This window comes from Schistocerca nitens, chromosome 3 (genome assembly GCF_023898315.1).
Source record: "Schistocerca nitens isolate TAMUIC-IGC-003100 chromosome 3, iqSchNite1.1, whole genome shotgun sequence".
Taxonomy (NCBI): domain Eukaryota; kingdom Metazoa; phylum Arthropoda; class Insecta; order Orthoptera; family Acrididae; genus Schistocerca; species Schistocerca nitens.
In genome coordinates this window covers 780,146,907-780,160,693 of record NC_064616.1, presented here as the reverse complement: position 1 = coordinate 780,160,693, position 13,787 = coordinate 780,146,907, and the positions used below count along the sequence as shown (strand labels likewise).

General features: G+C 40.1%; 1 protein-coding gene across 3 annotated transcripts in view; it reads left to right on the top strand.

Moving 5' to 3' along the window:
• Window positions 1-2,614: 2,614 nt before the first annotated feature.
• The window catches only part of LOC126248792 (presequence protease, mitochondrial), a 93,833-nt gene continuing 82,660 nt past the window's right edge, over window positions 2,615-13,787 (top strand). For 2 of the 3 annotated variants that reach the window (XM_049950177.1, XM_049950176.1), the window contains exon 1: window positions 2,629-2,835. The gene's annotated coding sequence lies outside the window, so the exon portion shown is untranslated. Of the gene's footprint in view, window positions 2,836-13,787 lie in introns of all 3 variants that reach the window. The other variant, XM_049950178.1, reaches the window with a different exon arrangement.

The window sequence follows — 13,787 nt, the reverse complement described above, 5'->3', positions numbered from 1 at the left end:
TGCTGCGCAGCTAGCGCCATTCGACGGCCAACACCGTGGTTCCTGGTGTGTCCGCTGTGCCGTGCGTGTGATCATTGCTTGTTCAGCCCTCTCGCAGTGTCCGGAGCAAGTATGGTGGGTCTGACACACCGGTGTCAATGTGTTCTTTTTTCCATTTCCAGGAGTGTATTTTATAAGTCCAACACAAACGGCCCAGTTGAACATTTCCTTAGTATTCTTCTTCTGTCTAAGACTCTCATGAAGTTGGATTAAGGCAAGTTACACTAGTCATTACAGCACCATCACATCATGGTCCTGTTGCATCAGGATGTACTCACACTGTCCATCACCACTTCATTTTATGTCAAGTCAGTTTAAGTTGTGTGATCTTAGCTTGCCTGGCTGTTCTGTTTTCAATCTATATCAAATAACAAAGAATAAATAATAAACGACGCATAACAAACATACAGAATAACTACTGATATCCACCCCAAAAATCATGACCTAAGAAAAGTACATCAGAATGAAGTATGGGGGATGAGAACATGGCTGCGTATTGGGAGGAAATGAGATGGGTTGTCATATGATCAACAACATATGCGACCTCTATCCAGGCCCTACTTGCTGATGCCCTCATTGGTAAGAACACCTCAGGCGCTAGGAAGGTGTCTTGGACGAATGCTATGATCGCAGCTTTCGAGTCACTCAAGACTGCCCTCTTCCACACTGTCACACTAGCACACCTGATACCCAGTGCTCACATTTTGGTTACCACAGACGTGAGTGACTCATTGATAGACGCGGTATTGCAGCAGCACATTGCCGACACAACTGATCCTCTTCAGTAATTTTCTAAGAAACTTTGGCCCTTTCAGCGCAAATGGTCAACATTCGACAGCTATCTTCTCGTGGTCTACAAGGCAATCAAAAACTTCCCCAGCGATATCGAGGATGCAAATTCACCATCTTTTCAGACCACCACCCACTGGTTGATTCCATTCATAGCCCTGGAAACGATGTTCCTCCTCGACAGCTCAGTCATATGAACCTCATATGCCAGTATTCCAGAGATGCATGGTATATACAAAGGTCTGATAGCGTCGTTGCGGATTATTTGTCCCACGTAAACATTATCTCGACTCCCCTAGGCATGAATGAGTTGGCACTCTTACAGACATATGATCCTGTGGTAGCAATTATGTTGGTGGCCACAAAGTGCTCTTTAAGGCTTGAGTGTTGTCTCCTCCCATGTTCCCCCCGCACTAGTTGTTTGTGACACCTCAATAGGCACACTACATCTGGTCATGCCTGACCCTCTGTGCCAGACGATCTTCACATCCCTGCATGGACTGACCTACCCAGCTGTAAAAGCTACCATGAAGCTAACCATTGAAAGTTTCGTTTGGCCAGGAATAAAAAGCGGTTGTCATTCTTGCACATGTGCATGTATCCCACCTCAGAGGAGTAAGCCCCCTCTTGGACAATCTAGCATCTGCAAGAGTTGCCTATGCCACATCCATATTGATGGGACGATTAGCGCCCTCAGATGGTTTTCGCTACATTTTGTCTATCATCGATCCAGTTACGAGGTGGGTTGAAGCCATTCCCATCAACACCATGGCTGAAGCAGCTTCCCATGCTTTCGTTAACTCCAGGATGCCCCCGTTTCGGCTGCCCCTCCTCAATTACAACCAACCAGGGCCGTCAACTTTAATCCTCAGTCCTCTCAAAACTTTGCGAACTGTGTGGTGTCAACAAATTACACACCACCACTTACCACCCACAGAGCAATGGTCTCGTGAAACGCTTCCACCACACACTTTAGGCACACTCATGTGCCATAGCGGTTCCTGGTCAGAAGTGCTACTGTGGACCCTTTTAGGGATACAGGGTCCTTACGAGGAGGACCTCCAGCCATCACTCACAGATATCTTGTACAGTGAGCCCCTTGTCCCACCTACCGAATTCGTTGTGCCTCTTACTCCCGTACAGAACAATGAGCTTCCGGCACTTGCTGACTGTTTAAGTGCAGACATCGCGCACATCTATATGCCATGTCCTCAGCCACATTCTACCCGATGTTTAAGTCCGCAATGAACTGGCTACTGGCGATTATGGGATGCTCCGCGCGACTCTGTTTGCGCGTCATCCAGTGTTCTTACTCGGGTCCTTACAGACTTCTCATTTTCGAACAGAACACCTTCGACATACTATTTAGCAGTGAACGTCAGACGATATCTGTTAATCGATTGAAACCCGCCTCGTCGATCTCTGGCGACCTCACTCAGGTTGCACCTACCATCCCTCCAGAACACTTTATAATCCTCCCCACTTTGCAGCCTGTGCTTCATCTTTCAGTGATCTTTTTATCTCATGAAAAATTACTTGTTGTTTGGGAAGAATTTAAACTTTATTACGTTTTTAGCTGTGGGGTATATTTTTGAGGACTTTTTTTGTAAAGTAAACTGTAGGTCCTAAAAGCTGCGTAAGCAACTTAGATACTTCGACACGTTCTGAACTCTGTGACAACTTACACGAGCATAAAAACTTAAGTAATTAAGAACTTTGAATTTCGCGCGGAATGAACCAAACAGTTCCTTGTCCTAAAGGTGATGCAAGCTTACGCTGCCTGCCACCAGGAATCACAAACCTGAGCGCAGTCGATCGGCATCAAGATTTGCTATCCGTAGACACAAGTAAATTCTTGCACCGAAGGAGAATCTCTTTGCTTAGCATATTTATAATGCACTTTGAGATTTGCGGTAAATATGTGTTGGTGGGTGTGTGTTGTTCGATTGCAGTGTTCTTGTTGATATTACGTGTATAATAATACGGTAGGGACAGTTCAGCTGTAAGGTAAGAATCAAAATGATAGTGTAATACTGATGATTGTGCACATAACTACAATAATAAAAAAGCATAGCGCGCTACTGTCATTGTTTCAGAAATCATGTATTAATATATATGATATTGGTATTGTTTGAATCGGAGTTTTGTTCGTGACTGATTAAACATCTTCATTGCGAAAAGAGTATTGTTGTGCAGTAACGATGCGTGTAGTGGAAGCATCCTTTCCTTTTTAGCACTGTCGTAAACGTATATATAATTTAAATTCCCGATTTTATAAAAATGATGCCCTTATTATACGATTGCATGGAGCTGCTAAATATAGAAGGTACTTAAAATTTGCGCAGCCCGCAACCTCGTAATGTACTTAGCTAGGTGTCTCGTTCAACAAATGTGCGGGTTTCAGGGAAGGTATTTTTCGTGGTAGCAAATTGAGTTATAAACCGACCGAGATTTCAGGGGCCGTAGGTAAAGCATAATTTTGAAATCACCACTTCATTTTGATTGCGTCATAATTCCATCATGAAAAGAGTGGTTTTCGACAAGCATGCGATTTTTGAATGGTATGTGATGAAGCAGGTTACTTTTATGTGCAGTTTGCTATATTGCTGTTGGCTCAAAATGGATTTACATCGCTGGGTTGTTCAGTCATATTCCATGCTGTTTCATCAGGATTTGTGGTCTGAATTAATACAACGTATTTACTGCAGAGTTTCATGTGATCCTGAAGGCACTAGAACAGATTATGTGTCTTCAGAACAAAAAGAATCGTGTCTGCTCCAATTCCCTTAGTGCTCTACATGCATTGCAACAAGTGTAACCAGCGGAGATAATGATCCAGTTAATATAAGACAAACTGATCTTTCTTCACCAGCAGGGGAAGCATGTTTAATTCTGCTGGGTACCAGGGCACTTCAGAATTTGGGGAAATGATCAAGCAGACCGGCCAGCGAAGGAGACCTGCAAGGATCACAATGTTCCATTTCCCTGCAGACTGTCTCTTCACCGCTGAGGCAGGGAACCGTACAACTAGGAGAGGAACAGTGGCTTGCTGTGAGGGACAATGAGCTGCAGCTGTTTGGAACCATTTATATGACGGTGTGCCCCTCATACTGTTCACATTGACGAGATGAAGTAGGCCCTAACCTTAACACCTCCAAATAGGCCACTATCTCTTAACACATCGCTTCATACTGTGGCAGGCGCTCTCTTCATCCTCCCTCCCTCTTGCTCTGCGATTCCTGTGATATTCATATACCACTATATGCCATATTTTAACTGAGTGCATCTCATATTGTTGCGAGGGGGGAAAAAAAAACTTACATGTTGGTCTGATCTCTATTTTAGCTGATGATGAGACAAATGTGGTGATGCTTTTAAAATTTTGTTTAGTGTCGTGTCTTCTTGGTGTGCTGCAGAGTGGCTGGCTCATCACATTTATTCCAGCAATCAGCCAACTACAGCTGTCTGTTCTACTATTTTAATTCTTTCCTCTGTATTTCTCTTTTAAGTGTCGGTTAAGTCACTCATTTGGTGAGCTAAATTTTCATGACTGTGTAAAGCGTCATTGAATGTAATTAACCACACTGGCGAAGTGCTTAAGAGCTCCAGAGCAATTTGTTGTTAGCATTGACTGAAATTGCAGATTAGTATTATTAAAATGTACGAACTGCTAAACTTAAGACTTTTTGAGAGCTGCTGCATGCATCTCTTCTGTAGGTTTCAGGATACAGAAAATAGCAAACCTTTGGGAGGCCAGTCCTACTTTAAAGGTTCATATATTTGATGATTTTATAGAGCTGGTGCCCAGGTGAACTTGAATTTTAAGTGTCCATGCTACTGAAAGATTTGCCATTATTGTAAAACTGCATGAAGTGTCATACCCAGCTTTATTTTAAAATCAACAGATGCAAACTGCTACTAATTTAGTCTTGTGTTATCAACAATGCTGCTCTAGTTGTGTTAAAATGATTTATTGGTCTTTCGTTGCCATTTCAGTTAATGTAATAATTAGCATCATACTTGGTATCTGATTCTGTTACAAACATTAATACTCAAATGTTAACTGAACCTACCAGTAACAGATTTAGTATTACACTTCTGAATTGCTTCTATATTTACCTTTAATCTATCCTGGTGGGGATCACAAACACCTAAGCAGTAGGTTACTCAAGAATGAATCACACAAGTGCTATGTATGCGGACTCCATTATAGATGAACTAAAACTTCCTAGAATTCTCCCAGTAAACTGAAATCAACCATTCGCCTTCCATCCAACCAAACGTTTGTGCTCATTCAATTTCATGGCGTTTTGCAATGTTATGTCTAGATATATAACTGATGTGACTGTATCGAGTAGTGCACCGCTAATATCGTGTTCAATTATTGCAGTATTGTCTTTCATACTCATCTATATTAAAATGCATTTTTTCACATTTAGAGCAAACTGCCACTGATCACATCAAATAGAAATTCTACCCAAGTCATCCTATAATCTCTACAGTTATTAAATGGTAACACTTCCCCCTTACGTGACAGTGTCATCAGCAAATACTAAGGGATTGCTAATATTCTTATCTCATAGATAAAGTTCTGTGGTGCGTGAGATACATGTCACACCACTTGCTGATGATTAGTATGCCATCCAAAGCTAGTAGTGCATTACAAATCTAACTGCATACTTAATAACAGAATCATCACTCAAGTAGCTGCCCTGCTGCAAAAGTGGAATGTGTATTGCACACATTTTGCAAATGCATCTTAGTGAAGTAAAAAAAAAACACTCTCTGTAAGTTTGGCGATAAACAGGCACTACCAGTAGAATGTTGTTCGTCACAGTTGACTGTATTAACCATCAGCTTGGTGAGTATGCCATTGACCATCAGAAAGGGGATGCAGTGTTATAAAAAGAATCACAAATGTCTAGCCACTGTGGCAAGTGCTGCTGCAATATACTTGTATCAGATTATTCAAATACCCAGGGTTCTGAATCTTCCTGGCAGATCAAAACTGTGCTGGATCAGGAGGTGAACATGGTTGTCAGGGAAATTTGCAAATTGTGGTTTGATAGCTCAGTCAGTAGAACACTTTCATGTGACAGGTGTAGGTCCTGTGTTCAAATCCCAGTCTGGGACACAGTTTTAATTTACCAGGAAGTTTCAGATCAGTGCACACTCTGCTGCAGACTGAAAATTCATTCAGAATCCAGGGTTCTATTAAGACAGATTTTTGGTTGTTGGTGTGAGGAACTTAGGTAGCCTGTAAATCTCAGGAACAAACCAACTGTCTGCGGTTTTGGTTACCTCTTTGTTGGTACCAACTCCCACTGAACAAGTGAATCCCTGCAAATCCTATTCACAATGGCTGCAAGCTGACAGGTCTGATTATTCTGAGTGTTGCTACTGCAATTAGTAGAAGATGTATCTCATTCTCCACATGACATCACTTTTCATTTAGAAAATATCGGAAAGAATTTCTGGAGACCTACAGAATTATTGAAGACAGGAATATCATTTCTATTGAAACCCAAACAGCACATCAGGTGCTTGAAAAGTTAAGTGCTTAAAGAACATATTATTTTTGCTTAAATGCACTGTACTTACTTTTTATTGGTAGTGATATCACTTGCAATCTTATTATCAATGTATGTACAAATTATTCATGGATTTAGTGAGAACTAAGTGGGCACCAGAAATGTAATGGTAATACATTGGAAAGACAAGTGCCTTTGTGTTAACTTTTCATTAATTTGTATAGTCTGAATGTCTCAAATCTAGGTTTATTCATTTTCTACTAAGATTAATATACTTATAATCATAGATATAGTTTCAAGCGATATTTGTTTTTCTTCAGAGGTAGGCACATGTTGTAAGAACGGATAAGAACCACACACCTTGTGATTTAGTATCCAGCTGATATCAAGGTCATTAGAGGTAAAGCAAAGGGTGGTAAAGAATGGGAAGCAGTAGATTTGCCACCTTGTGTGGTACCTGCATACAGTATTCATGCAATTATCCGTTATGGCACACCAGATGACTTAATGTCACAAAGTTAACATGTGTATCCACTCTACACTGGTCACCGAGCGAGGTGGCGCAGTGGTTAACACACTGGACTCACATTCAGGAGGACGACGGTTCAATCCTGCGTCCGGACATCCTGATTTAGGTTTTCTGTGATTTCCCTAGATCACTTCAGGCAAATGCCGGGATGGTTCCTTTGAAAGGGCACGGCCGATTTCCTTCCCCATTCTTCCCTAATTCGAGCTTGTGCTCCGTCTTTAATGACCTCTTTGTCGACGGGATGTTAAATACTAATCTTCTCCTCCTCTACACTGGTCAAGAAGAAATGGGATAACTGAAGCAGCTGATAAAAGCTGTCAGCTTTGACCCATGATGTCATCGAGATGGTGGACACTGCCATTTCATCCTTGTGCAATATGACTGCAATGACATCATACATTCAAGATGCAAATAGGCAAAAACAATCCCATTACACAAAATTTAACCAAAGTAATACGAAGAACAAGATACTAACCGGAGAACTGCGGGAGGAGGGTTTTGGGTGGGGTCAAACAAAATTAATGCCATTACTAACATAAAACACATACCCAGACTAAAACTCGTTTGAAAATCCAGAAAGCCAACTTTAGACAAAATCCACAAAATTAATGCAAACAAAGACCCCTCCACCTGTACACACACTAAAAACAAAACAATAATGATCATAAGTAAACAAAACAGTATCAGGAATGGTCAGCCTAGACTTATGTACATCAGTACTCGGCAAGCCACCTTGCAGTATGTGGTGGAGATTGTTGGGTATACCACTGTCACTACCCTCCTTTTCCTGTTCCAGTCGCAAATAGTTTGTGGGAAGAACTATTGATTGTAAGCCTCCGTGTGGGCTTGAATCGCTCTAGTTTTATTTTCATGATTTTTTTTTCACAAGATATATGTAGGAGGAAACAATACATTTGTTGACTCTTCTAGGGATATACGCTCTCGAATCTTAAACAATAAACCATACTGTGATGCAGGGCACTTCTCTTGCAGCGCCTGCCACTGGAGTTGGCTGAACATATCCACAGTGCTTTAATGCTTAGTAAATGAAACTGTAATGAAATGTACTGCTGTTTCTTGGGTCTTTTCTATTTCCTCTATCAGTCTTATTTGTATGGATCTCATACTGATGAAAAGTGTTCAAGTATTGGTCAAACGAGTGTTTTGTAAACTACTTCCTTTATTGATGACTATTTCCTGAGGATTGTTGCAACGAATCTGTCTGGTATCTGCCTTACCTGCAGTTAATTTTATGTGATCATACTACTTCATATTGCTCTGTCTGCATACCCCTAGATATTTTATGGAAGTATGCCTAACTGCTTCCAGTGATCGTTCTGCATCCGTGTAATCATACAATAATGGGTCTTTCTGTACATGTATTCCCAGTGTGTTACATTTGTTTATGTTGAGGATCAATTGCCACTTCTTGCACCAAACATCAATCCTCTGTAGGTCTTTCTGCATTTCACTACAATTTTGTAGTCTTGCAACTTCTCTGAATATAGCAGCATCATCTGCGAAAAGCCTTGTGGAACTTCTGGTATTACCTCCTAGGTAATTTATATATATTGTGAAAAGTAATGGTCCTATAACATTTCCCTGGGGCACACCAGAAGTTACTTTTGTGTCTGAAGACTTCTCTCTGTTCAAAATTACATGTTGTGTTCTATTTACTAGAAACTCTTCAATCCAGTCCCACAGTGTATCTGATTTCGTACACTCATATTTTGTTCGTTAGGCAGCAGTGCGGAACTGTGTTGAATGCATTCCGGAAGTCAAGGGGCACAACACCTTCGTGGTTGCCTGTATCAACGAGCAGAATGAGCTGGGTTTCACACGGTGTTATTTTTTGAATCAGTGTTGGTTCCTACAGAGGAGATTATTGGCCTCCAGAAATGTCATAATACACAAGCATAAAACATGTTCCAAAATTCTACAACTGACTGATGTCAGAGATCTTTCGTGAAAACATGAATAACTTGTGCTTTTTTTATAATCGTTGAGAACACTTCGCTCCTCCAAAGACCCCCAGTAAACTGCTGCTAGAAGGGTGGCAAGTTCTTTCGCATACTGTATATACAATCATACTGGTATTCTGTCATATCCAGATGCCTTCCCTCTATTGAATGATTTCAGCTGCTTTCTTGCCCCATGGTCACTTGCTTTGATATTGGCCATTTTGTCATTCATGCAACAATATAAAGTAGGCACTACAGTACGACCCTCCTCTGTGGAACTGTTTTGGAAAAAGAGGTTTAGTATTTCAGCCTTTTCTGTGACATCCTCCATTTCAACATCATTATGGTCACAGAGTGCCTGTACAAGTGGCTTCGATCCATTTACTGATTTTCTGTCGAGCCCACAGATAGAATTTTACTTTCAGATTCGCACATGACTCTCCTTATGCAAATTTTGGCTTTGTTTAGTGTTTCTCTGTGAGGCTTTGGCTATGTTTAAATTTACAGTGAAGCTCTCTTTGCTTTTATAGCAGTTTTTTTTTAAAACAGCTGTTGAACCACAGCAGGTCTTTTCCATCCCTAATAACTTTGTGTGGCATATACCTGTCTAAAGCTTATTGTACAATGGTCTTGAACTTTTTCCATTAATAATCGATGTTGTTAGTGCTGGAGATGATATTTTTTGCTAACAGCTCAGGTAATCTGAAATCTGTTTCTTGTTGGTCTTGCTAAACAGAAAGATCTTCCTGCCTTTCTTTGTGTTACTATTTACAGCCTTATTCAGTGATGGTGTAACAGAACCCATCCGAATAGATTGCCAGACATTGTCATAGTGACAACAGCACTTACATTCATCCCTGATCCAAAACACAGCAACTTTGGTTAATTTTATAAATTACCCGCAAAAATGGAACTTGACATAATTGGCAGCTGGACCATACAACATGAGGGCTTTTGTCTTTGTCATCTTATCATTACACATTGCCATGCAGCAAAAGATTAGTGGATTTTCTAGTAACAACAAATATAAAGCAAAAATTAAATCTCCAACCATTAACAGCATGCCGAACTAACATTTCAAATGCTAAAAACAAATCGGTAGCCAATAAATATTGACATTACAATAACTCTCTAACAAAGCTCCAAACACTCAATTACAATATTACACATACAAGTAATATGCAAAGCCTGAACAAACAACACTACACCAGTCCACTCAATAATGCCACTCGAAAGCAATTTTGAAACATACATTCTGCCCAAGAGAGTGCCATAACGTACTAATTTTTATGTCATCTCGTTGTCTCTACAGAGCTGTACAATGGGAAGCAAGGAGAGAATGTTGTTTGGTGGCCAGTATCCTCTTTAGTAACTAAGTTCTTTACTCATAAGAATGGAAAGTTTACTTAACTCAAGATATTTATTGTGGTACAAGCTCTTCTGTAAAGTCCATGTTAGCCTCACTGCTGGTGAAGTACAAAGTCCGCTACATACACTATTATGATTCTTATGTGCTGCCTGTCTCTGAGTTAGCGGCGGTGGTAACTGCTACTGCGATTCCTGCTGGGCTGCGACTGATGACACTGGAACTTATTCAGTGTGACAGACTCGGTCCGTGACGGCTATCTAAATACTGGCCACCAAGAGGGCATTGACGGCACATTTCCTGCGAGTCTGTTTTTGGCCTCTATCTATCGGCTCGTAACCTCTTTGCCGCATGGTGTGCTTATGCCAGCACACTAATAAATGGCCTCTTCGAAAACACTCCATTTCAAAGAAATCAGCACATAACACAACACAGTTACATCATGGGTAAGGTCTGATGACTGGTTGGAACATTAGGAATTGAACAACTTTTTATTTTTATTTATTTGTTTTTATGGTCATTCCAAGTCATGAGACCATTTTTATACATTACCAAAATTGTAGTCACTGTCCTGGCTAAAGTTGTCTTGCACTCTGATTTCTTCCATTTCTCTGATAAGTCCCAAAAAGTTGAAGCTGGGATAAAATTTTTATCTCATCAGACATAATTGGATATTTATTCATGACAATATGCTCAACAGTTTTTACTGTGATGCTGGTGTTCGGCATAGCATTTGTAAACTATGTGGGTTGAATGTTGCTTCTGTACTGATGAGGTATTTTGTAAATTGTAGGGACCTGGAGGCTGTGCTGAACCATGTGCTGCATCTCTCTTATTTTTGTGGGTGTTTTGTATCGATCACTGGACAGTGTGGAACCCTGTGTAGTAGCCAGCAAACTCCTCTTCCCACTGACATCTGCCAATCAGTTATTTTATTCCAGCTATAGTAAATCAGTAGAGCAGACATTCTCTGGAGAGGTCTTCCCTTTCTGTAATCACAAATGTTTGGACACAATTGCTGGACTTATGAAAGGAGTCAAATGACTTTGAAACAGTATCCTACCTGGTGCAGTACTATGAATGGTGTTTATCTACCTCATAATTAGACTTGATATACCCACCTCTATGAGACACTTTAAATGGCAAAAGTTTGGGCTACAGCTGTTGTTTGTAAGAGTCAATCTATATGTGATAGATGTGGTTCAGAGATTCACGAAGGAGAAGAATCATATACTGATCTGCCAAAATGTGTAAATTGCTTATGTGGTTATCCAATACAGACCTGTGGCTGCTGTTCTTACACAGAGAAGAAGGAAAATTCAAAAACTGCAGCCTTCAGCATTTGCCACCTCTTAGGCAAAAGTTCTTGAAAGCCTTTCACCCAATAATCAACCAAATATAAACTCATACGAATACGTATACTCCTAGCTGCTCTTGTCTGTAATCCCCTAACTGCCCTGAAGCCAACAGCAATACACCAGTGACACTCAGAGATAATATTCTGTTTCAAACACATAAAAAGTCAGCACCCCCATTCACACAAACATTGCCTCTTCTAAGTAAAACCAAGACAACATCAATAAGTTGTTCAAACCCTAATCAAATCACATTGAAACCATTGAACCTCAGATTACTTCCACTGATCGGAAAAAAAAACTGCTTTTTCCTCCATCATAGGCTGCAAATCACCACAGCAGAGAGAAAAAGCAAAAATAAAAGCCTCACTGATTGAAAGCTATTATACTTTGTTTAAATGTGAATAGATTCAGAACTCATCTGGAAGAGCTCAAACTTTTTTAAAGGGAAAGAAAGGAAGAAAAAAAGCAGTTTGCCTGTATCTATAGGATATAAAACGGATACTCTGATTTCCCGTCAGTACAAGTCTATGCCTTCCACAGGCAAGAAGACATTATAGCAGTAGGACTAAAGATTCATCCCATTATTCATTAGCAATACTAATCACATCTCACTTATCCCACTCACCACCAACTTGCTGTCAGTAGCTGTAGTCACCCATGCTTCAGTGAAAATCATTGAACACACGGTGTATTTCCCACTCATGATGAATGATGAAGAAAGTAGTCTAATTAAATCTATGGGGGCCTACTTATTAAAAATGCTCTTTTCAGCCAGAAGAGACCTCAAAAGGAAGATGCAAAAATGGGCATTCAACAGAGCAAACTTCGCATTATACAGCCTGCTTGACAGGATTGAATGGCTCACATTAGAAATTTGAAGCAACCATGCCACAGACCTTTAGACAACTAAAGAGGAAGCTTGCTTCTTGGTAGAATTATAAGTCCTGATCTTCAGTGATGGTCAGTAATGTGAAGGTTCAAGTCCAGACCATTATAGAGAACCTAACAGCCTTTCTTGGTCACAAGGGTAACAGTTTGAAAAATAATTAGAGAGATCAGTAATAGATTACCGCAAAAGTTTGTGGACTCTTTTAATAGTTACACATCAGCCGAAAGAGTGTGCGAGAGTGGCAAGTATTGATCTTCTTTTGCAAATAAATCTATATCAGTTGGCAGCCTAGACTCACAAAAACATATATGTGCTGTAATGTTGGGGAGGAGTGGCCACAATTGTGATTGTTATGTCATGTGACTTATCCAGTTGAGTCTATCATGTGATTGAAATATGCCTCAGCATTTTTTTCTTTCGTTTTGACTTGATCTTGAAACTGCTAATAGTTATGTACATTTGATCATGCTAATGCTGTTATGTCCTTAATTTGACAGTGGGTTTGAAATTGGCCAATAGTGGCAAATAATGCCTCAGCAGAACCATGATGTCTTTTAATTGTTCTTTGAAGGACATAAACACAAGTAAAATAATAGGTTTGCTTTTTAACTAATGTATCTGACATAGGCCAGTAAATAACTAATTACTTTAATAACATAATATATGTTGGCAGCAAAGGTAACATTTCGTTAGATTAGAAAGAAGCTGCAGACATTAGACAATTTCAACAACAAAGATGAATGAAGCTGCCCTTATCATATGTGAGTATTGGAGTAAAGAATTGAAATGAATTCTCCTGGATCTTTTTACCACATATGGTCATAAGTACTGTATTCAGATGCATAGAGGGATGTCACTATGCCCCCCCCCCCCAAAAAAAAAAAAAAAAACACAGGGAGTATAGTATCTTCATAAAAAATTGCTGTAAGGTTGTTCCCACAAACTGTGTAAGAAAGACCAATGGGTAGATTATGCACCACAACAGTGTGTGGCTGAAAGAGAGGAAGAAACTCAGTAAATTGCTTCTGATATTGATTGAGGAAGTATTGTTTTAGCCTTGATAATTTGACCCTGCTGGATGTGGCTTTACATGAAGCATTCCCTACACAGAGAGCACCTCTTAATTTCAAGGGACATTTGATAATTCATATAACAGAGGGCTGTGGAAAAAGTTATACACAGACAATGAAACTCACTTCATTCCAGAATATAGATATTTATCCTATCACCCAGTGACCTTTCTGACTCCAGTTGTCAAGATTTCTGAATTGTACTGTACAGGTGTCGGTAGGCCTTGTCATGATGTTTGATGATGTGGAAATATA